The sequence below is a fragment of the Lissotriton vulgaris genome, unplaced genomic scaffold (assembly GCF_964263255.1).
Source record: "Lissotriton vulgaris unplaced genomic scaffold, aLisVul1.2 SCAFFOLD_2190, whole genome shotgun sequence".
Classification (NCBI taxonomy): Eukaryota; Metazoa; Chordata; class Amphibia; order Caudata; family Salamandridae; genus Lissotriton; species Lissotriton vulgaris.
Window position 1 is genome coordinate 281,733 of NW_028254584.1, and position 23,274 is coordinate 305,006.

Consider the following 23,274-nt stretch of genomic DNA (forward strand, 5'->3'; position numbering starts at 1 on the left):
CTAATGTATGGATTACGGAGTTTAACAGGTAAGTAAACATATAAATAAATAAAACGAATTTCGTTGCGCGCACTGCATCGCATTTGATGACTTTGACACCTTGGATGCTAATGACGAGCTCAGCTCGTCATGAGCCACGGTGCTCATGTGCTCATGACGGACCGTTAGAACGCTTGCACGCTGGGCAAATTCCCCTGCTGTCCGAACGTTCTAATGAAACGGGTGTGGTCATGACGAGCTCAGCTCGTCATGAGCACACGACCACCGTGGCTCATGACGATCTGAGCTCGTCATGAGCACTGGGGCGCTGCGTGCGTCCCCCCTCCCCCAGCACAGCGGGGGAATATGCCCCGCACGGAAGGGGTTAACAAGGGAAGGGAACTTTAATAGCCAGTATTTATTTCCCTGCTACGAAGGGCTATAAGGCTATTAGAATATTCTGCCACTAAAAGGCAGAATATTCTAACAAATAAAACAAAGGCTTCTGGAAGCTCGAGGGGATTTAAATTCCCTCAAGTTCCGAGACTCCTGTGTAAAACATTGGAATGTTGCTCTGTGGGCCTATACCAGCCTGTTGAAGCAGGGAGCACTCCATTGTCTACAATGGCGTTCCAAACAGTTTCTAATACCCAATTACAACTGACTGCCCAGAAATCAGAGATAAGCCTTCAACTTGGTTGGTTCCTCTGCAATAAGGGGAGCATGCACCAAACCATGCGGAAATCTTGCACTTTGCAAAGTGCAAGCCAGTTTGTTGTTCTTTCGGTTATAAATAGAGCAGTATGCACCCCTTTCTGTAATGCCAAACTGCAGTTTCTGCACTGCAAAATGTGCTGCCTTCATAAGACCCACAGTTCGTGTAATGCAAACCACGGTGTCAATTTACGCAAAAAAATCTAAGACTTAGATAGAGGTCCCACCAGGAACATAACACAGAGATTTGTAAAGCACACCTGCTCCATCAAAATACAGGACTGGGCATCTTATAAATGGAGAGAGGTGGACTGTTCATGAGGTCACCATGGTGGACCTGGGAATGTATTGTGCTCCGAGTATGAAGATCAGATGTTCAAATTTAAAAGAGACCTGTTGCATAATCGGCACATTTGAAGTTCAAAATTGGATATAGTCGCAAAAACCCTTCAGTACAGTATGTTTGCAGTTTTTGACCAGGCCCATAGCATGATTGCTCTATTCAGGGAGTAAAGAAGATGAACTGGGAACATTAAAACTGCAAACAAAAACCATTACACATTTCAATATATTTTATATGGGGTGGAATGAATAATCAAACCAGAGAGTGGAACATCTTCAAACGATGCTTGTGGAAATGCAAGGGGGGTATCACCTTCATGATAGTGCACTGTTACCACCCACAGTTGTGAGAAAAATTCCCTCCCACACATTCAGGCGGTCCCCTGCTAATGGCTACAGCAGCAGTTCATGCCAGCTCGTGTGTACATTTATTTGTCAAAGCAGCAGTTTTTATTTTTTGTACTCAATTTCTATTTATTATATATCAAAATAGCAAAACATGTACTTAGCAAGGCCGTTAATTGCGCACAGGAATCACAGGCTGTCCTGTTGTGACAACAGAGTAGCTGAGTTCATATCTGCGATTGAGATTAAACAGCCAGGAAGCAACATCTGATATGTGCAAGATACATTGCCCGCTAGCACATACACAGTACATAAATGAAAGGAAAAACAATTTGTTTTACAAGAACCTAAGGAACCAAAACAAACATAGCAATTACAAGTCAGGGTCTGCCAAGGGGGGGGGGGGGGGGGGGCAGTTGCAGGGGTGGCGACATCACGTAGTGGGAAAGAGTGTGGTGTTCCCCGTTGACATTGTAGTGTTTATTGTGTTAACGCGGGGTACCCAAAGAGCTAGAGGGTCCGAAGCTTTGTGGGGTTAAAGCAATTGAGCTCTATACGTGTAAGGTAGTGGATTAAGAGCCCCCAAACATGTTGGAATCTAGTTTCCGTTCTAGTTAAATTGTAGGATATCCGATCCATTGCTAGGATGTGCCACATATGGGGAAAATATTGCGCCAAGCAGCACCCATTTTAAGGGGACTCTCAGGCCCTTATCGCAAAGTATTTTCCATGATTACTGAAGTCCTCCTGACTTCCCAGCAGTCACCCTGGGCAGATCATAGTTTAATTAACTTGCCCACTGAAAGTGAGTTCTACAAAAAAGTCTAATCTATCTTCCACCTCATATCACTATATTTCACGGAAACATAAACTCTAGCCTTCTGATTTTATGCAATTACTTCTGGAATAGCCAGGCCACATTTACTTCTGGAATAACTAAACCACATTTAGAGGCACTGGAGGAAATTCTAGTACCTCTTAACAATGTTCTTGTGTACTAAACACTCTTGCTTCCTTGTCTATGTGCAAGCTTAAATTTATGAAGCCCAAATAAATGGTTCACAGGTAACCATCGCCAATTGAAATGTCAACACAGTGCACTGGAACGATACTGGAATAAATCAAAAGTACTGTCTCATCTTAACACTTGAAATCAACAAATCAGCTTGCAACAGTACTAAAATAGAATGCTCACAAGCCCAGATTTATGAGGCCGAAAATACTACAAAATCTTTTTTCATATGTATAAGATGGTAACCCACAGTCTAAGCACAAGCCTCCTTGCACTGTCAAATAAAATGTGCGATAACCTTCTTGCCTTCCCCACAAACAAAATTGCTGTTCGAAGATCGAGAGCCTATTCTACCAGCCATTGGCACAATGACCCTTGCTCAATAGTTCGTACCTGATCTACCCCTCATCAAGAATGCTTGCCAGTCACAGATGATGGTTTCAGAAAATACTTGATATCTTACAAAAAAATCCTCCCTGTCATGCAAAAGTGACTAGACAGGGTCTCTTTGCACTATTTTTCTTTCACCACTAATCTAATCAATACTTTCCTATCTCGGGGATTAAGAACAAAACATACTATGATCACTCATACTGTAGAGAAACCTTTGGAAGACCTAGAAAATCTTTCAAACTACAGACCTATGTTAGACTTATTCTGCGAGTAAAAAGAATTTGAAGCAGAAGCCATTCATCAACCTCATCACACCTGGAATTCAAATTGCCTTTCAAAAGTCACAGTCAATACTGCTAAATATCAGCGAGAAAACAACTCAGTAACAGGGATCAATGTTTATTCAACATCTTGACTTTATTAGACATCTCTGTCACATTTTGACACCATCATCTACAAGCTGTTCCTTGACAGACCGCCTCCTTTCGTTGGAAACAGCATTATAGTTCTAATTAGGTTTGTCTTCTTCTTGAGTTTTTATTTTAGTAAAGCACTGCACAAAACGTTACAGTAGCCTTACAGTACAAAGAATCAGCGACACAGAAGACTGCAAATTGATTTAGTTCTGTTTTATAACTGGACATCTCTCAGAGTGGTGTTATCAGCTGAAAGAATCCATTAACCAAGTCGCTGATCTAAAGGTGGTAAAGCATTGGTGAAGAGTGTGGGGTGGAAACCGGTTTTAGGCATTTGACCAAAAGGTTTGCTAAAAGAAGGAGTGCAGAGGCAGAATGAAGGAAGGCTAGCAAGATAGCTAATTGAAGAAACGGATTTTCTAGCAATCTCCTGAATTCCAGAAATACAGCTTCCATTTGTTGAGAGAGAGGTAGAGACCTCCACAGGGATGAGCCTTAACATCAAATGTTATTCATCAGATGTTCTTGTAATAAACGAGAGAAAGTTAAGGTTGGAAGACATTACGCATCTGGTGGGAAGAAAAAGGGCAGACTGCTTTGAGATATAATTTAGAGCTCCACCGAGTAAGACTTTGTAGACTTGGCCGAGGAATCTGAAATGTCTTGTTTTCTTTATAGGGAGCCAGTGTAGGGCCTACAGCAGAGGCGTGAGGTGGTCACGTCGTTATGGCTAAACATGATAAAAAACGCGTGGCTCTGAAATCTTTGGCATTTCGACTTTGATGTGTCACGAAATTGAGTGTACAGGCTAGTTTGATATTGGAACTTAAAAAATGGCTACAAAGAGCTAGGGAATGTTTTCCTTCCTATAAAAATGAGTCCTCCGCCATTGTGTCAGCCTCCCCCATAGAGCACTGCAGGATAGAACCGGCCAGGAAGTGAGCATCTCTCTCCTCAGGACCATGCACAGCTTGCGCTTCACAGGCAAGTGGCCACAACCCGCTTGCCCACTGGCTCTATCCGTTCACATCCAGCCTCCTATGTGCTGCTGGGGCTTCAGGTGGGTTTTGCAATAGGTGTTCATTGGCATATTCTGCACCTGCGTAGATAGGGGTGGCATAGAGTTAGGCAGTGGGGAGGCTGGGAAGGTATGTGTGCAGCAGGCATGGTGGGTGAGGTGGCAGGTTATTTTCAGTTTTGAACGGCGCTACCTGCAATGGCAGGCTAGATAAGATATGATGAAATGATGCACGCTGTGCCATACCATAAGAGACACACACCCAATGCAGCTCTGTGTGCCTCCTGTTGCACAGTGCTGCCTCCTACTGTCTCCTAGTCATTATATAAAGACCGGCCTATATGTAGCCACAAAACTGACCCACACTCAGTCACAAAACTGGCCCACGCACTGACTGTTCAAAGTAGCCCATCTTACATTGCCCCATCAGCCAGCCCAAACCTAGGTAGGTGGGGTAGGAGGAGAAAGTAAACATAGGTTGTTTTTCAATACAAAACATGCTGGATAATGCGCCTTTCCTTTCTGCATAATTCAGACAGCACAGCTGCACAATTTGGTTCCACATTGCTGTATATGTCTAGGCCACTGGCTATATAGTACTTCGGAAAATACAATTAGTAGAATGCTAGAGCTACTTCTGTGCAAACGAACTCTTGTTTATTTATCAAAAGTGCACAGTGTTCTCACCAACCTGAAGGCTGAAGAAGAAGGACTGCTTGCAGACAAGTTAAGATTTATCATACTCATGAAGTCTCATTGTAGCAGCTTCAAAACCCAGAATATTAACGCACCTTGTGCTGTGGCAAATATTTACTTTTGAGACTAAATTGCACGTTCTATTGGCATCTGTTCCGTTCTCGTCCATTGCCAAATATTGCAGCTTTACTAATCCCGAGCCTCATGGGCGCCTTCTGTTGTGTGTGCTTTGGAGCCCACACTGGCCATCAGAGCTGTGTTTCCGTACTTTGCTGTTTTACCAACTCACAAGGATGAACCAGCTTTACCTGTTTTGTAAAAATGCAGATTAGATTTTGCTTTTGCTGTCTGTCTCATTCAGAAGGTAATGCATTTCCTTCCGAGAAATGGCTTCCATCCTTGAAATGTTGGCTCAGTATTTATCTGTCAGTGCCAGACAAGAGGAGAACAGATGGTTTCACGAAAAGACAGATACAGGTCAACATATTCCCAATGATTTATGAAGCCAAAAATGGTTTTATTTTATCTGTCTCCTGCCCAAAATCGTCTCTGCTTCAATAGAAGTCAATGGGAAAAATACATTCCCCACATTTTTTTTCCCAAACCTCCCTCTTTCCTGTTTTTAAATGCTGGCATGTGTGGTTAAGGTTTACATTTGCAGACCCTGAAATTTGGCGGGATGTTGGAGAGAAGAAAGGCAGTGATGGAGTGGCATTGCATTCACCCTTCATGTTGAGGCCACACGACCCAGAAGGAGGCTCGGGAGAAGGCGGGCAGCGATGAGACGAGAAGCAAGTGGTCATAAGGCAGTAAGTGCTGAGGAAGAGGGGTACCATTTGCTTTCTCTGATCGTCAATAGTCTGAGTTTGACTGTAGTAACTAACTGGGGCTAGAGAAATTAAAAATACATTCTTCAAACATCTCTACGTGTGTATCTCCAGGCTCTTCATGGAGACCAGGGTTGCCCTGCCCTGTCTACATTGTAGGGCGCATGCTGCAACACTACAGCATGCGACCCAATGGGGCTTACAGCTGGGGAGCTGCTAACCACCTTGGTAGTAGATGTATTTTTTAATAAACTCTTAGAAGAAAGCTGAATGATGGCAAACAAAACACATAAAAAAGAGAAAGGGACTAGAAATATTGCCTGGATGTACATGTAATGAAGTAACTTAAGCTGAACTTTATTTGCGTTTGACGCATTTTTATTAGTATTATTCATGGATGTTTTATCATGCACGGTGTACTAACTTGGTATGTGTTGGAGTAGCATGTGCTTTTTTTTAAGAGAGGCAGGTGCAGTAGTTTATAAGTCTAGGGAAAATCTAGCTCTTGGTCTGATTATTATGGCTCAAAGTCAGAGAGAATCTGAAGAAAAAAGTAGGGCTGGGCACGTCATCTTCCCAAACTGTAAAATCATTTCAGGATCTCATGATAAGCATAATGAAAATGTAAGGAACGATTTTATGTACGGTGAATTTGATGGAAGATTATCTGCATAGTTAGTAGTTAATTTTAAAATCTGAGTATATGTTATTATTTGGTGAATCGATAGGTTGACAAACACAGGCTTTAACAATCCATGGAGTATGCGGTGCAAAAGATTAAAAAGCCTACGATTTACAAAACAGAAAGTTTCACAACTGCAAAAACAGGCTTCCTCTGGATAAAATAAATGATGGACCCCCACATACATTTACCACGCATGCCTTTACAACGCAGTTTCTACCTCAACTGCGATGTTACCACGCATTCCTTTACCACACAAGTCGTTGCAGCCACTTGCCTTGGTGGGAAAGGGGGATGCTGGGCTTTGGAATAGTGTATCTTGCTATTCCAACTCCAGTCTACGCAACAGTAGGGAAGGTGTTGGAATTAAAACCCAACACCAGTCCAACAACGTGCCCATGAAGCAAGTCGTTGTAACAACTTGCGTGGTAAAGGAATGCGTGGTAATGTCGCAGTCGGGGTAGTGACTGCACTGTAGAGGCAGATCGTGGTAATGACTGTGTGGTAAAGGATGGTTCCCTTCCCCATGTTCAAAGGTTTATTACGAGTCACAAAGGAGTTTTCACCTCTCATTGCACACTTTGCAACTCTTCACTCTTCGGAAGGAAGAGTAGTGAAGAAGGCCACAGCTTGTTGTGCAAATCGCATTGAAACACATTCAGGTTTGCGACTGTAATTGCGGTAGTACATTCAGACACCTCTAAGAGAGTGGTATCCCTCGGAAAAGGGGAATGCCATGCTGCCACTGTGAGAAGCAGGCTGTGTCTTAAGACAGTCATGTAAATGTAAATTGATACTTGTATAGCGCACTACTCACCCGCAAGGGTCTCAAGGCGCTTGTACGAATACTGCGGTGGAACCCATCCTGGCTTTTCCTGTGAGGCGTCCACTCCTGGGCACCCCCAAGGTGGAGGCCAGGCATCCTTAGCGTTGTGGGGGCTGTTGTGGAGATTTAGCAAGCTATTGTCCGGATTTGCAGAGTGGGACTCCATGCCAGGCATCCTTAGCGTTGTGGGGGCTGTTGTGGAGATTTAGCAAGCTATTGTCCGGATTTGCAGAGTGGGACTCCATGATTGGAATAGGCACCGAGGCGAGAATTATCGGGTCAGTGGAATTTTGAGCGCAAGACCCGCCGAGGCGGGTATTGAACCCTGGTCCCGGGCTAGACCTCTGCATCAGGGTCTGCCGCTCTAATCATTGAGCCACACTTCTCCACCGTCATAAGTTCGGGAAGGTTGCATGGCTTAAGTCCAAGTGTGTGCGTAATTTAAAAGTAGTTAGTTTTGCTTAATGTATAAGTTGCCACCTTAGCTTTTAGGTGGTGGGGGTCCAGGGGACAAAATGGAGGACAGCATGCAGGGCTGGGGCAGGTCTAACTGCATCCCATATGAGATGGGTTCGGTGCACACTGTGGAAAGTTTGCAGTGGTTATTTACGCACCACAGCTCAGAAGGTTATAAACAGAAATTAGTCATGTCGGGGTTTTCCAAGCATACCTTCACATGTTTTCCTCTGATAACACGCTCTGTTTATCTGCGAGGTGCTCCTCGCATTCCATGGGACGCTCCCACAGAAAGGGCGGGGTGGGTTCTGTTTCTCACAGAAACGGGCTGACCTTACAAATGACCACAATCAGGTATTGCTAGGGAAGTTTAATGATTAGCTTTGAGGCTAAGTGAACCCCCTGCACAGTATGCCCCCCCCCCGCTGAGTTCCTGGCGTGATGTAGAAATGTCTTCTTAAATTGATATGCAGGATTTTTCGATTTTTTTCCTTTTGTAAAAGCTTTATTCCCTTTGCTTCCATCTGGAATACGTTTTCACTCTTTTTGAAACATTATGGGTTGTCTACATTGAGGATACGCAATCTATTGTGCAATTTGCGTGTGCATATTTTGTTTCGTGGCTTTACCATTTCTCGAGTAGTGGTACTGCATTTCACGTCCATGTAGGAAGTTGGCTCTTGATGTGATATAACAGGAATTGGTTATATCATGTTAAGAGTCCAGAGATTCCCCAAGAAGTGTACAGGGCTTCTAGAAAAACCCAAAGTGCGGTAGTGCGGTCTAGCAGCTTTAGGCTTAACAGAGGAGTGTAAGACATTTGTTATACACACAAGGCCTCATTTATGAGGCTGTGCGTCACTTTTACGCCACTGGTGCGTCACTTTTTGTGACGCTCCAGCAGCGTAAAAAATTTGCCTTGTTGCACCATATTTACAAAGTGACGCATCTAGGTAGATGCGTCACTTTATTAAACCCCTGCGCGACATCATACCTGCGCCAGGTATAATGTATGCAGGGGGGCGTTCTAACGCAAGAAAGGGTCATAGAAGTGACGCAGTGAAATCTGTAAGATTTCACTGCGCCACTTCTAGGACGCAAATGTGTCAATTTCTTACGCCTGCCTCACAACAGGCGTAAGACTGACACAGGCCCTTTCACATGGGGCTTGCCCCATGTGAAAGGACACATTGCTGGAGTTGCGTCACTTTTGTGACACACTCCAGCAAAGCGCCACTTTTGCGCCATACAGATAGGTCAGAAATACTGACGTATCTGTAACTCCTTGTGCAATGATGCGTCATACTGTAAATATGACGCATCATTTGTGTCGCAAGGAGGGCGCAATGAAAAGTGACGCATCGCTGTTTTCACGCAGCGATGCGTCACTTTTCATAAATGAGGCCCACAGTGGTTAATAAATGATGAACGACTCAAAACGAAGATCCACAGCACTTTTAGAAATATTAGCTTCTTTCTAGATTTCTTTTAAGACCAAGATTTACGTTAAATGGTGAATATATTTTTCCCCCAAAATACACACTGCAATTTTTCAATTCACAATGTTAATTAATGGGGGGGAGGGTTGCCGATTTGCAGATAAGTACACAACTTACAGTCTTGGTTTTAAGGATAAGGAATCAACACTAGGCAAGATTCAGGTAGGTAACAACTCAGCGACACAGGGGCGGCTGGGTGCAGGGTTCAAATTTGGAATCTGGCGCCAATATTATCCAAAGGAGGAAGGGGGTAAACAAAGAGATGCTGCTTTTAGGTAAGTAAGATGGTTTAGTAACCCAGTCTCCAGAAGATAAGGCAAGCACAGGTCCACAAGGCAGTGGCGTAACACAGGCCCCAGCAGCCCCTGCGTTGTGGGGGGGCAAGCTCCAGGGGGCCCCCTCTGCACAGTACTCTGGCCGAAAGCTTCTGATTGATTCCAGAGCAGCCCCCCCCCCCAAGTTTCGTTACAACAGTGCCACAAGGAAGCACCAAACGTTCACCCCAGTGGCACAGGAGCGGCCGGGTGCAAAGTACCAACACAGCAATGGGCACCCAATGCAAATTAATGGGGGAAATCAGTTTTGGAAGACGGCAGCAGGTTCAGGCCAGGAGGCTGGACGAAGAAAACTCACAGCAGCCCAGGTAAGTACTAATGCTTGTGGATGTAGGAACACAATTGAGCTTCCCAATGCAAAGGGTCTTTGGGTGCAGGGCTGTCCATAGATGCCAGAAAAGGCTTACCGGGGCAGGTCGTGGGTAGGCGGAACATCGTGCTGAGGCTGCAGGCGTCGACGTGGAGCCCGGCAGGGGTCAGCCCAAGATGAACTCTTGCTCAGAATCGCTGGGGAATCTTTGCACGACCGCTGGGCCACTTGGACTCAGGCTGTGGGTGTACGGTGCAGAGGTGGGTCCAGTGGGCGGTTTTGCGGTTTTTCAGGGCAGAGCTCTTGTTCTTTAGAGATGGTTTCTTCTGGAAAAGTCCGCTTTCCCTGGGAGTTCTTGATCTTTATTGAAGGCAGGCTGTCCTCCCAGGGTTTTGAAGGTCACTGGGCTTGCAAGGGCGAAAGGCAGCAAACGGGCCATCAGGATTGGCTCTGAGTCAGTTATTGGTCCTTCGTCTTTCTTGCTGTTGCGGCTCTTCGGTGTCCGGGCTTCATAGGTCATCAGAATTCTGACTTCAGGGTCTGGGGGGTGCCAATTAAATAATAGATTTAGGGGCATTACAGAGGCGTGACAGGTAGGCACCAATAGGTCCCTTACCTGGGGTGTCTACACCCTCTATTATGCCACACTCCTGTGGGAGAAGGGCATAGACCTAGCCCTTGTTGGATAAGTCCCACCATCTTCAAGATGGTGGGCAGTGACACATATGCTTCACTTCACCTCCAGCACCTGAGGGGTGGAGTTGGCAAAGGTGGGCACAGCTCCAATTCTCACTTAGTTTTCCCACAGGTTCTCCCACCAAAAGTGGGGTTTTGAACAGGGGCTGTCATCTGCTGCTATCAGCAGAGGCTGGGGTCACATTACAAAGGTGGCAAGGCCTTTGAAGCTTCGCTCTTGAGCACTGTTCCTGCCTAGGGGAGGAGATGTGACACCACTGCCCAGGATGGGCTTTTATTTTGGCCACAGAGGGCAAGGGCTCTCACCCATGGGTTCAGAAACATGTCTGGCGGAGGCAGTATGCCTAAAGCCAGTCAGAGACCACAGCAGGGTTGTTAGGTTTTCAGGGGGCACCTCCGAGGTGGCCTCTGGGTGCATGCTCTAATAAATCCAACTCTGGAATCAGTGTGGGTCTATTAAGAGGAGTTGTTTGGTATAAAACACTCCAGGGTTCAGTGAAGACATCATGGTGCTATGGAACACGAGTTGTCAAGTTTCCGACCTATGTACTCTCTATGGCTTCCCTGGCACTTACAATATTAAGAATACACTTAAATATTGGAGGGGCATATCTACTCATGCAGATATAGTGCATCCTGCCTTAGGGCTTGTAAGGCCAGCTAGAAGGGTGACTTACCAAACCTTAAGCAGCGCTGGTTGACAGGGCACACAGGCAGTGTGCCATTTCGACTTTGTCATTTTTCTCTGCACCAAGGCATGCAGGCTGCTGTGGCAGTTTGCATGGCCTTGGTGAGGGGTCCCTAAGGGACCCTCTTCAGTCCCAATACCCTAGGTACCAGGGGTACCATTTACTAGGGACTTACAGGGAAGTTATGCCAATCATGGTGCAGTTTTAGGGAAGGAACTCTGGCACAAGGGACCTGGTTGGCAGGGACCCTGTGCTCTTTCATTTGAAACCATATAATTTTTCAGGCAAAAAGTGGGGGTGAACCATGTCAAAAGAGGCACTTTCTGACAGTCCAGAAAACTAGAAGCATTTTACATTACCGCATATGTCCTCCCTATCGTTTGATGGGGTAAATAAATATTTGTTGCACTTTTGTGAGTAGGGAGCCAACACAAATAATCTATAAATGCAGGTGACTATTTTTTTAAAATATATTTTTACTGTTCCCTGCAGCCAAGATGGTTCAGTGAGCTAAACACTCACCAATGACATTTGTTGTTACCACCAGATCACACGTTCTTCACTCCCAGTAATGCTAACTTATCAGCTTTCATGAATTTGTTAAATGAGTGGCATCAAATGGGGTTATAGTAATAGTCTTTATATAAAATGCTTAAGGCAAGACTGAATGGCATCAAAGTATGTCATTATAATATCTGATAATTGCATCTAATAGAGTCAGAATTAGATACCAGTGAACACTCAGACTCAGGACCTCTCGAATATATCTCACACACACAATTTGACTACCTACAGGGAAACTACTTCATTAAAGTAATCAGCAACTTTGATACTTCTGTAACATTAGAAATTGGTGACCCCGAACACCGAAACTTCCGCCATCCTCAGTAGGATGAAATCCGGCTCGCCGACTGATCCCGCATCCACCCTGACCTTATCCAAAATTGACCCAGCACTCATTTTCAATTTAACGTACATCTTGAATCTTTCACTTTCATAATCCACTGTACCCTCACACTGGAAGGAAGCTATTGTCAGACCTATTTTGAAAAAGCCAACAGCTGACCTCAAACAACTCGCCAACTATAGACCAATCTCTCTCCTACCTCTGTTTGTCAAAGTAAAGGAAATGGCGGTTAACCACCAACTATCCACATACTTAGAAAGTAATAATCTGTTAGATTCATCTCAATCAGGCTTCCGTCTTATCATAGCATCGAAACGGCTAATCACCTACTGCTCAACGCAAGTAAGTCAGAAATCATGCTCTTTGGAGATGCGTAGCACATTTTGACCACTGACTGGTGGCCTCCCTCCCTAAGGCCGTGCCCCCCGCCCAAGACAGCCGTCCGAAATTTGGGAGTTATCATGGACAATAAACTTTCCATGGCTGACCACATCAACTCCGTGGTCCGCACCAGCGATGGCTTAATGCGCTCCCTCAGAAAAATTGTTAAATGGATTCTCCTTTGCTCTCGGATGCCCCTTGTGCAGGGACTAATCGTCAACTGCTTGGACTATGGCAATGCGCTGTTCGCATCCATAATTGAAAAACTCTTGACTAAGCTTCAGGTGCTGCAGAACACCATAGCGAGACTGGTCTTGAATCTCTCCCTCGCTTACCATCGACTCCCAGCCTGAAGACCCTCCACTGGCTACCTATAAGAAAGAGGGTCACCTTTAAACTATGCTGCTTGGTACACAAAACATTGAACAATAAGGGACCAGCCTATTTAGCAAAGAAACTGACTAAACATCAGCCAGTTAGAACCCTCCGCTCATCCAGCAAACATCTCTTAACGATCACCAAGGTTCGCACTGTAAAAAACAGTGGCAGGCCCTTTTCCAAAACTGCACCTGAGCTATGGAACTCACTGCCCCTACGGCTACGCCTGGAAACCAACCACAAGAAATTCCATAACGCTCTTAAAACATGGTTATTTTAATCTCTGGTCTTGCTCCTCCTAGTTTTTTTGTGTTTGGCGAAGCGCTATGAGACCTAAGGGTGATATATGCGCTCAATAAATGCCTACTACTACTACTACTACTAAACCTGATATGAGACCCTGTGTAGCACCGCTCTGACTCTCTCCTTACCTTGTGGAATTACCCTTTAACTGATGCCTTTCCACCATCATGGTTTGTGCTTCACTTTGAATTATTTTGTCTGTGTTTACTATTGCTATTTGTACAATGCTGGCTCTTAATATGGTATACCAAAAAGACGTATACAGTGCAAAGAGTCCAGGTATTCCCTTAACAGTGGACAGGGGCTTGCTCTAGCAATCCCAAGGTGCTCCTCTAAGGGGTAGTGTGCTCGAGCAGCCATAGGCTTATCAGAGAGAAATGTTAGAAATCTGCAAATACACACAATAGTCAATAAATGATGGACACGACTCAATAAGGACAACCACACCAATTCATCAAAATAACACATATCTTTATATATGTTTAGGCACCTGAATCAATACAATCAGGTAAGTATGTTTTTCAAGAGGAATACTTTTGCATTTAAAAAGTAGACACTGCATTTTTCAGAAGCTGTAATGTTATCCATGGGTAGGAAAACCAGCATGGCATTCAGGTACAGTACAGCGACTTACGAGACCAAGCTCCTGGGTGCAGAGGTGGTTTTCAGCATTGAGTGCACAATGTTATCCTATGGGGGAAAAACAAACAGCATTTGGGCACTTTGCAGCGACTTATGGGTCAATCTCCTCAACTTAAGGTGAGTAAGGGGCGACCGTCATAAGAGGCAAGTGCATTGCCAAGCAGACTGGCGTTCTGCGCTCGATCAGAAACGACTTGCGGCAGCTAGAAAGTGAGATACGCACACTTGAATTGCATTAATTTGGGACCAATCATCTCTCGATTCTAGGGCAGATTAAGGCAAAGAAAGTGGAATTGGAGGAGGCAGCGCACAGAGAGACACACTTTCTAGGAAAGGAGGCAAGGGCCCGTTGATACAGCGAGGGGGACCGAGCCCGGTTATCTGTCGCAGGTCTGCTAAAAAAGCCATGGGCAAAGGAATATATAAGCGAGCTGTGTAGGGGGGAGGATGAAGTTGCGGTCGGACAGGAGGCGGTTTAGGCCAAAATGACAGCATATTATTCTTCACTATATGCCGCACGCCAGTCGGAGGCACTCACTGACCTGTGCCCCTTTTTTGACCCAATTAAACTAATATGGCTCGGCGATGCAGACTCAAGTACTTGGACAAGCCGTTTTCGGAGGAAGAGGTGGTTGGTGTGATATAGGCCATGCCGGGAGACAAAGCGCCGGGCTGAACGGACTCACGTCCGCCCTTTACAGGGAATTTGTGCCACTTCTTGTGACCCATCTCCTCAATATGTATGAGGACTCCCTTGAGCGAGGTGCTCTACCCCCTCCTTCGCAAGGCACTCATAGTGACCATTCTTAAACCGGACATGGACCCACAACTGTGCGACTCCTATCGGCCACTATCAATGATTAACATTGATAATAAAATCCCCACAAAATTGCTGGCCACGCATATGCTCCAGCTGCTTCCCACGATCCTCAGACCTGATCAATGCTGCTTTGTTCCCGGCAGGAGCACTGCCCACAACCTCCGCACCCTCTTTGCAGTGATGCAGGAGGTGGAACCTTCCCTACCATCCGCCGCCCTTTTCCAGGACACAACCAAAGCGTTCGACACGCTGGAATATCCCTATATATTCTCAATCCTCACCTGTGTGGGCATGAGCCCTGCCTTCCTTAAAAAGGTAGCATTACTCTATACCACCCAACTGCCGGACTATGAATCAACGGAGTGGTCTCCCCCCCCAGTCGAAGTGGCTCGAGGCATGAGACAGGGGTGCCCACTGTCACCCCTCACTTTGCCATAGCCATGGAGCCATTAGCTGCCAAACAGCGGCAGCACCATGCACAAAGAGATCTTGCGATTCTGGAGTTCATGTATGCTGACAATGTGACTTTATATGTCAAACACCCGGCGACAAACCTCGACCCCCTCATATGGGAAATCATCAGAGTTGGGGCCTCTCAGCCATTACTATAAATTGGGGTAAGTCCACGATCTTCCCGCACACAGCCACCACTGACACATTCCAGTCAGAATTTCCACTTAAATGGGCGGAGTTCCCAGTGAAATACCTGGGCATCTGGCTCAGCAGTGATCACGAGGAGATGTGGCACTATAACTACGGCAGGCGTATGGAGTAGCTGGAGAGTCGACTAATCCGCTGGAAGACGCTACGTCTTCCTTTGGCTGGCCGGATCGCCATTGGCAAAATGGTGATACTGCCTAAGTTTTTATACGTCTTCGTAAATCTCCCACTCCCTCTCACCTAGGAATTCAAGAAGAAGCTGCGCTCCAACTTGATATCCCTTGCCTGTGCATGCTGGCAAGGGACACCCTCAGGCTTCTGTTCAAACAAGGAGGCCTGGGCGCGCCAGACATATAACTGTACCATAGCTGTGCACAGGCCCAAGTTGCGTTCCATTGGATATACCCAACTCCATTTATGGCTCACACGGCGCCTGAGAGCGACCAAGTGGACCCCACTCCATTGCACATCGTGATGTTCCAGCCCCATAGCCACACGCGGTCTGAGATTGACACAGTGAGCTGCACGGTTTGGCCGTGGCAGCAACTCCGACGCAGAGCACACCCAAACACACTATTTTCACCTTCGGTGCTGCTAACCAGACACCTGACGTTGCCCTTCGCTGCTGAGGAGGGGGTCTTTCAACAATTGCGCAAGCTCCAGCTGCATACACTAGGACAAGTGTTCCTGGACCGCATCTTCATCAATATGGATGCCGCACTCGGAGACTAACTCACGGGCCTTTAAGACAGAATGATATATTTCCAGCTAAGGGCGGCGATGCAAGTGCAATGTGAATCGTTCGAGGTCGTTCCAAGTTTTGGAAGCATTTTTAAGCAATCCTTCACCCTGTAAACTCATAGCACACCTTTACTCTGGCATGCAGCGTGAATCTCCAATAAGTGTACCCCCTGCCCAGCGCGAATGGGAGGAAAGTCTGGGAGCCCCATTTGTGGAGGGTGTATGGATCTATGGCCGCACGCAATCCAGGGATATGTCACCCAACTATAGGCTGAGGCTTATCCATTTTAAATACCTCCACAAATTGTACAGGACCCCTGTGTGGATGCGCAGAGCGGGGCTGAGGATGGATGCACGATGCGCATGATGTGGAGCGCCGGAGGTCACGTTTATGCACCTGGCTTGGAAGTGCCAATATGTTGCGAGATACTGGGGCTGTGTATTTGACGTGTTGGATGAAATGCTGGAGTGCAGGTTGGAGTGTACCCCATTGATTGCCCTTCTAGAATACGTTAACAACATCCCAGCAGACACTAGGAAACTGACAGCCATGTTGCTGCTATTGGCCAAGAGACGTGTGGCGATCTGGTGGGTCCGTAAGTACAAGCCGCATAGGGACAAATGGCTCCGGGGTGCAGCGTTCTGCCATAGTCAGCTGTCAGAGTTCTGGGAACTAATGCCTGCACAAGCACGCCCTCAGAACATATGGAAGCCATTGCAAAGTTTTCGCCCTCAGAACATATCCAGTTGATCACGCGCAAGCCCCTGAAGTGGAAGTGTTAGCGACAATGGGGATGTAAGAGACGCAGGAGGGGTCATCTCATGCAGTGCCGTACCATTCCCCCAAGAACGGCCGGAAAGGCACACCTCCCCTTCCCCACCTCCTCCCTCTTCCCTTGTTTACCCAGGCTCTCGTCTTCTTTTCCTTTTTTTCTCTCTCCTTTTTCCTCCCCTATTGCTGACATGCGACTGTTTCCCCCCTGGGAAGTTATGCAGACTGGCGGCGGATTATGTGGCTTTTGCGACACTGCATGAACTGCTGGACTATCACACTTCTTGCTTTGGTAAATGTATCTGTGAATGTAATCATGCAATTACAAGTCCCTTCATATATCTCCATTTCCCCTTAGCCCGGTACAATCTGTCGCTGTCTGTACTTGATGAAAATCTATATAATGAAGTAAAAAACAAATGGTGAGTGGGGGCAAGATCCAAGGCAGCACCAACAGGTCACGTCAGGTGACACTGGGGAGTGCGGGTGCAGAGGTGCTTTTCGGCATCGGGTGCCAATGTTATCCTATGGGGATTGGTCTGGTTGAAAGGAGACCACCGGCTTGGACTGGGAAGCTAGTCGGGGGGCTCAGGTCTCACAATGCTTGGGACATGGAGACACCTTTGGTACTCTTCTCCATAGGCCAGGGGCTACGGTTGCACAGTTGTCTTCAGGCATCGGATATTTGTCACCCGGAGCACTTGTGGTAAAGGAGGCTTGCCACAGAGGCTGCAGGCTGCGTTGGGAAGTCCACAGTGGGCAGATCCAGGATTGGCTTTCTCTCTGGTGGGCCGAGGGAACCACGCTGGCACTGTGTGCCCATTTCAGCTCAGGCTAGGTGGCATGGGTGCAGTGGTGCTTTCCAGTGCTGGGTTTTGGCGGTCTGAAGTCCTCTCAAGTCTCTTTGGGTGCCTTCAGGATGAAGGGAAGCAGCTCTGCTGCTCCATGGGAGTTCCTGAGTCTTGGGAGAAGTGCTGGTTGTCCTCCCAGGCTTTTGGAGGCACAACAGCTTGCAGGATGAGTCGGCTTCGGTGCAATCATTGGGAACAGCAGACAAACCTGCAAGGTTGGCGCCAAGTTAGTTGCTTCTTCCACAGTTCTTGCTTTTTCGCGGCTTTTAGGACTTTATTCCTTCAGCCTTATGGATCTGATTTCCTTGTGCCTGAGTTCCCCTAAATACTGAATTTAGGGGTATTACAGGAGTGTAGGGTAGTAGCTAATTGGCTACCTACACTTGGGGTCACAACGCCCCTTATATCATCACTTTCTGGGGGAGGTGGTCATAACCCTGTCCCAGAATTCATGATTTTGCCATCACCAATATGGCTAAGTTTGAAAAGTCGCCTTCACCTCAAGTAGCCCACTTTAGGGGTGCCACTAGCCTGAGGATGAACACACCTATCTAGATACTTATCTGCCTGTCCAGGTGCCAAATGGCTCTGGCCAAAGGAGATAGGCTTCTTCTCCTGTGAGAAAAAACAGATTCACACACCAAAAGCAGTAGGCGTTTTAAAGCTCCCCTGCCTTGGAATGTTAATCTGGAGGTTATCCTGTGGGAGGCCTGGTTTCTGGCCTCCCGAGAGCAAACGCCCTCGCCCTTTGGGGTCAGACACTTGTCTCTGGTGGCAGAAAACCAGTCAGTCAGCACCAGGGGCTGGTAGGTTTTCAGGAGGAACCTCTAAGGTGCCCTCTGGGTGCATGTATCACCAACTTCGATACTGGCACCAGTGTGGATTTATTAAAACAAGATGATTGATACCAAATATCCTCTTCAGTGAAGCAGTTGTGTAGCTGGGGAACTCTTTTTCGCCAATGTCAGGCACAGGAGTGAAAATGGGTTCCTTGATCACTTGGACTTGTTGCAATGGAACTGACCAGTGCATGGGTATATCTGCTTAAGCAGCTCTGTCCTCACATGTAATATAAGTCTGCCTTAAGGTTGTAAGGCATGCTGTAGGGGTGACTTACAAATATTACATGCACAGTTAGGGGACATGGCACACAGGGATGTGTGTCATGTTCTGTTTTCACTTTTGAGTCTGCACCAAAACACGTAGCCTGCAATGGCAGTCTTGCATGGGTTTGGTGAGGGGTCCCTTAGGGTGGCATAATTCGTGTTGCAGCACTTAGGGACCCTCTTTAGTACCTCAGGCCCTAGGTACCAACAGTATCATTTACTAGGGACTTACAGAGGGTTCTAAAGGTATCACCAATGGGAGAAACAATAGCACAGTATTGGATAAGAGATCTGGCACCTGGGACCTGGTTAGCAGGAACCCAGTGCACTTGTAGACGAAATCACATCAAACACAATGCAAAAAGAGGGGATGCTTATGTTGAAAAGGGCACTTTCCTACATAATTGCTCTGTCCAGTGTTAGTGTTGTACCTAGTGTTATATGTGAAGTCTGTCTTTTTTTTAAATGCTTGGATACACAGCCCCAGTATATTTACCGCTTAAGGTTCTTAATATTAAAAAGTAGAACATAGGCACGTGCACACTTAGACAAAGAAGACTTACTTGAAGACTATGTAGACTCAGAATACACAAAGAGATAGGTATGATCTGGGCCTAGTGGTTGGCCAACATGTTAAATCTGCTGCTTCAAATGTTCGTGCACACACACACTCGCACTCACACACATACACACACAAACACACACACACACAGATGAAGGAAGAACATCTAGGGTGCAGAGAGTCAATAAAACAAAAAGCAAGTCCCCCTAAATCAGGCCCTGTTTAATTCAAACACCAATTTATGTTTGGTGCAGCACTTGGCCGATTTGTCCAAAATACAGATGTAAAAACTATCACATGCGTATTCCCCAAGAAGATATCTATTTTGAGCTCACAAAACATATTAGAAACAATAGATAAAGTTAAACCTCCCAAATTGGTCAATAACGCCTTTTCTTGATGTGATCAAAAACTATGTAAATCTGTAATTTTATTTTAAAGTAAACAATATGTAAAACCACGTAATTCAAGAAAACAGTAAGGATAGTCAAATACAATGTTTTTGCATATTATACACAGAATTAGAAATATTTACAGTTTCAAAAAATACCTTTTAGACATTAAAGAGAAAAAAGAGAAACTCATATTCAAGGCAAAAAAACTGAGAACTACATTATACTCCCTCATCTTTGCTTAAAAAATCATACAAAACGCACATATGAGCCCACTCATACATAAAAGTTGGTTATTAAGTATAATTAAATAATGATTAATGTCTTGAATTTATGGATTGCCTTAACTTAAAAGACAAACTCAAAAGGTTATAAATGGTAACACGTTTGTGCCTTTCAGCCATCATTTTTAGTTCTCAGCCTTTGCAGGATGAGAAATGCTTCAAATTTTGATATGGGTGATGATATGAATGACACTATACACCTAATCAATGAACAGAGTGGTTGTATATTTTGCCCTAATCATGGATCTGTAGCACAGGCTGGAACTCATTATGAACAGGTTTCCAGTAGCACTTCCATCTATTTTTGTTAGTCAATAAACCAGTAATTCATTTAACTCCTGTGGATCAGCATGCCACTGTTGAACTATCCTGGCAACTCAACTCCAACAGGAGCAAATCAAATATTCACACTTCCCTGAACCAACTGAAAATCATGCAAACAATGTAAATTATGGGCAGCACTTGATAGGGGGAAAAGGAAATGCAACAAGAGAGAGAGAAAAAGAGACACTGGATGTCTTCACCTCACCTGTTGCTACTGATGGACTCGACCTGCACTGTAGAATTGTTGATGTCTAAAACAAGAAAGAATTATTTTAGAATGTATTCAATTATATTATGGTTCACTTTGCTAAGGTGACATCTGATATACCATGGTATAACTCGCTCTCTGTGGCTGCTGATAGCTCTATGACTTAATAGAGCTGAAAGATATAAAAAACCTATGTAAAATTATGGAATACCCTAAATTGTAATTCATGTACTTATATCTGCTATAACTACCTTCAGTCAATCATAAATCAAGTATGTGATGTGAATGATTTGCATCACACGTAGTTCATCAGCTGTAACTTAACAAATACTCATTTGCATTATATTTTTAGTCCTGGCAAGTTACATCTCTTTTCCATCACAGACAATACTTTAATACCATATGTGATTCAAGTGACAGAAATAAAGGCTGTACAATTTAGAGGGTTCACTTGCCCTTTCCAGGAAAAGGTGCATTAGAACTTTTAATCTTATAAAGGACAACTTCAGTGTATAACATTCATGATCTTTGAAAGAATGATGCCAATACTAAAGAGCAATTCATATTGTAAACCGTTGGTCTCTAATGCTTAACGAAAATGCTTTTTGCAGAACAAGGTCCTTGAGAACTCGCAAGAAAAGCACAATTAATTTCAATCTCGTAGCAATAGTGTTCCGGCTGCAGCAACAACTGCTTAACAAGGAATACTCTGAACCATGAGAAATTTATACTTGATGGATCTAAAATGGCCTCTACCATTTCAAGTTATGAGAGAGTATCCTGGTGCTTTGGGAAATGTAGTTTGTTTTGATTTCACTTGCAAGTTTTGCATAGTGCAAGTACTGTAACCATGAATCCTCATACCAAGGCATGGCTACACTCTAGATGTTCCGCTGACCTCCTCTGCAGCATTACACTTGCTGGAGCTTGGGACCACTCTAACATTTGTCTCCAGACCGATGGTCTTTGTTAGACTTGGGCCTTTTTGGCAGGTTCACCCCTAAACTTTTTGCCTTTGGCATGGTGGTAGTGATTTTAGGCCTCTGCGCACTTTAGCACTGTGGCCCAGTGTAAAGTGTGTGTGCACTCTGAGTGTGTGTGCTGAAATGGCCTGCCCTCCCATAGGAATGCATGGGGGATATGTGTGGCCATGGTAGTTCCTGATGCATGGGGAGTGCAGGGTTGAGTTTGGTATGTTCGAGCTCGTGATATTAAATGCAGCGCGATGATGTGCGCGGATTTATTGTGTCTAGTGTGGAAGTGCCACTTTTAGAAGTTGGCATGTCTGTGCAGTAAATGTGAATTGACAGTCTGGCTTGTGATTGACTGGAGCTGGCTGGTGTGTCTGGCTCCAGGAGTCAGGATGAGTCTTCCCCGGTTGTGAATGGAGAGATCTGCATGTTGATGGGAGGGAAGAGTGCACCTGGGACCTGAATAGGGCTGGGCCTTCCCTCCACAATGCTGGCTCCACCACCTGTGGTGTGTCTGATGTCCCTTGCCTGTCCTGTGAATAGGGAGAGGAGCTGAGCAAAACAAAGTGCTCCAGAACCAGTTGCATCTGGTACTCCCCTTGCCTGCACCTTTTAGACAAAGGATTTCTGTGTATAAAAGAGGGGCTGTAACCCAAAGTAAATGTTCTTGTCTTGGACTGGAATCTGCCAGGGGCGGGCTGCTGCTGGAGCTCAGGGGAAGGCTTGCCTCCCTGGGCTCTGCCCAGCCCCTGGATGCCCCGAAGGCTTGGATTTCCTTGGGATCCTCCTGCTTTGCTCCAGTATCCCGTCTTTATCTTAAAGGACCTTTTTCCTGCCCCAGCACATTGAGAGCGCTTTGTTTTTAGTGGCCTCCACAGTGCTGTGCTGCAATGCTTCCTGAAGGGATTCCCCCTGCCTGGGGATTCCCCCCTTCTTGTGCTCCTAGCAGGGTTCCCACTCTGCCTATTCTAATATTTGCTTGCAGGTGCCACACTGCATTATGCCCGATTATCGTTATTTAAATTACGGGTGCCCACCCCGTGGTTGCGCTCTTATTTAATTGCTCCTAGCTAGTGCCCATCCCGCTTTTATATGCTTAAGCAGAGGGAGCCTACCCCTCATTAGGCGCGGGTATTTTTTTGCCCGTAGCGGGAGCCTAACCCGCGTTTATTGACTTTTTCCTCCGCTCCAGCGGGACCCGGATGACAGGCGCCGTCCCTGGGACGTGGGCGGAGCCTGGCGGATCCCCTTTCTGCTTCCCCCGGCTCGGGGGAAGCCGTGCCACGCACTGCTGGTCTCCCGTGTGGAGAGGGAGACTGGAGAGCTCCCCGCCGTGCTGAGGGGCACTGACCGTGTCTGCACGGGGCTCCCGTTTGAGGAGGGAAGCCCCGCAGGCCTGCACCGAGTGCGACGAACAGCCCGGTGAGTAGGAAAGGGCTGGGGGCTCCGGGAGGGACTATCTATGGTGCCTGCTAAAGGCACAGTCTCCAGTTAACGCTTTCTGAGCGGCCCCGTCCTGCAGCGAGCCGCTCCAATGAAAAGGGACATTAGTAGTTTAGGGAGCCCAGAGCGGCCCAGGAACTTCCCTTCGCATTCGCTCCACCGTTGGAGGCATCATTATTGGGTGGCATATTTTGTGTCCCAAAGTGGCCCCAGATGGCAGCGGGCCGCTACAACGTTGACTCAGTACCTCCCCGAGCCTAGAGGGCTCCAACCTCTTGCATATTTAGTTTCCAG

The 23,274-nt window shown here is 46.1% G+C and overlaps 1 protein-coding gene across 1 annotated transcript in view; it reads right to left on the reverse strand.

The window, feature by feature from the left end:
* The window catches only part of EPCIP (exosomal polycystin 1 interacting protein), a 177,668-nt gene that overhangs the window by 83,111 nt on the left and 71,283 nt on the right, over positions 1-23,274 (reverse strand). The window contains exon 2 of the mRNA XM_086951697.1: positions 20,564-20,609. The gene's annotated coding sequence lies outside the window, so the exon portion shown is untranslated. The remainder of the gene's footprint in view (positions 1-20,563; positions 20,610-23,274) is intronic.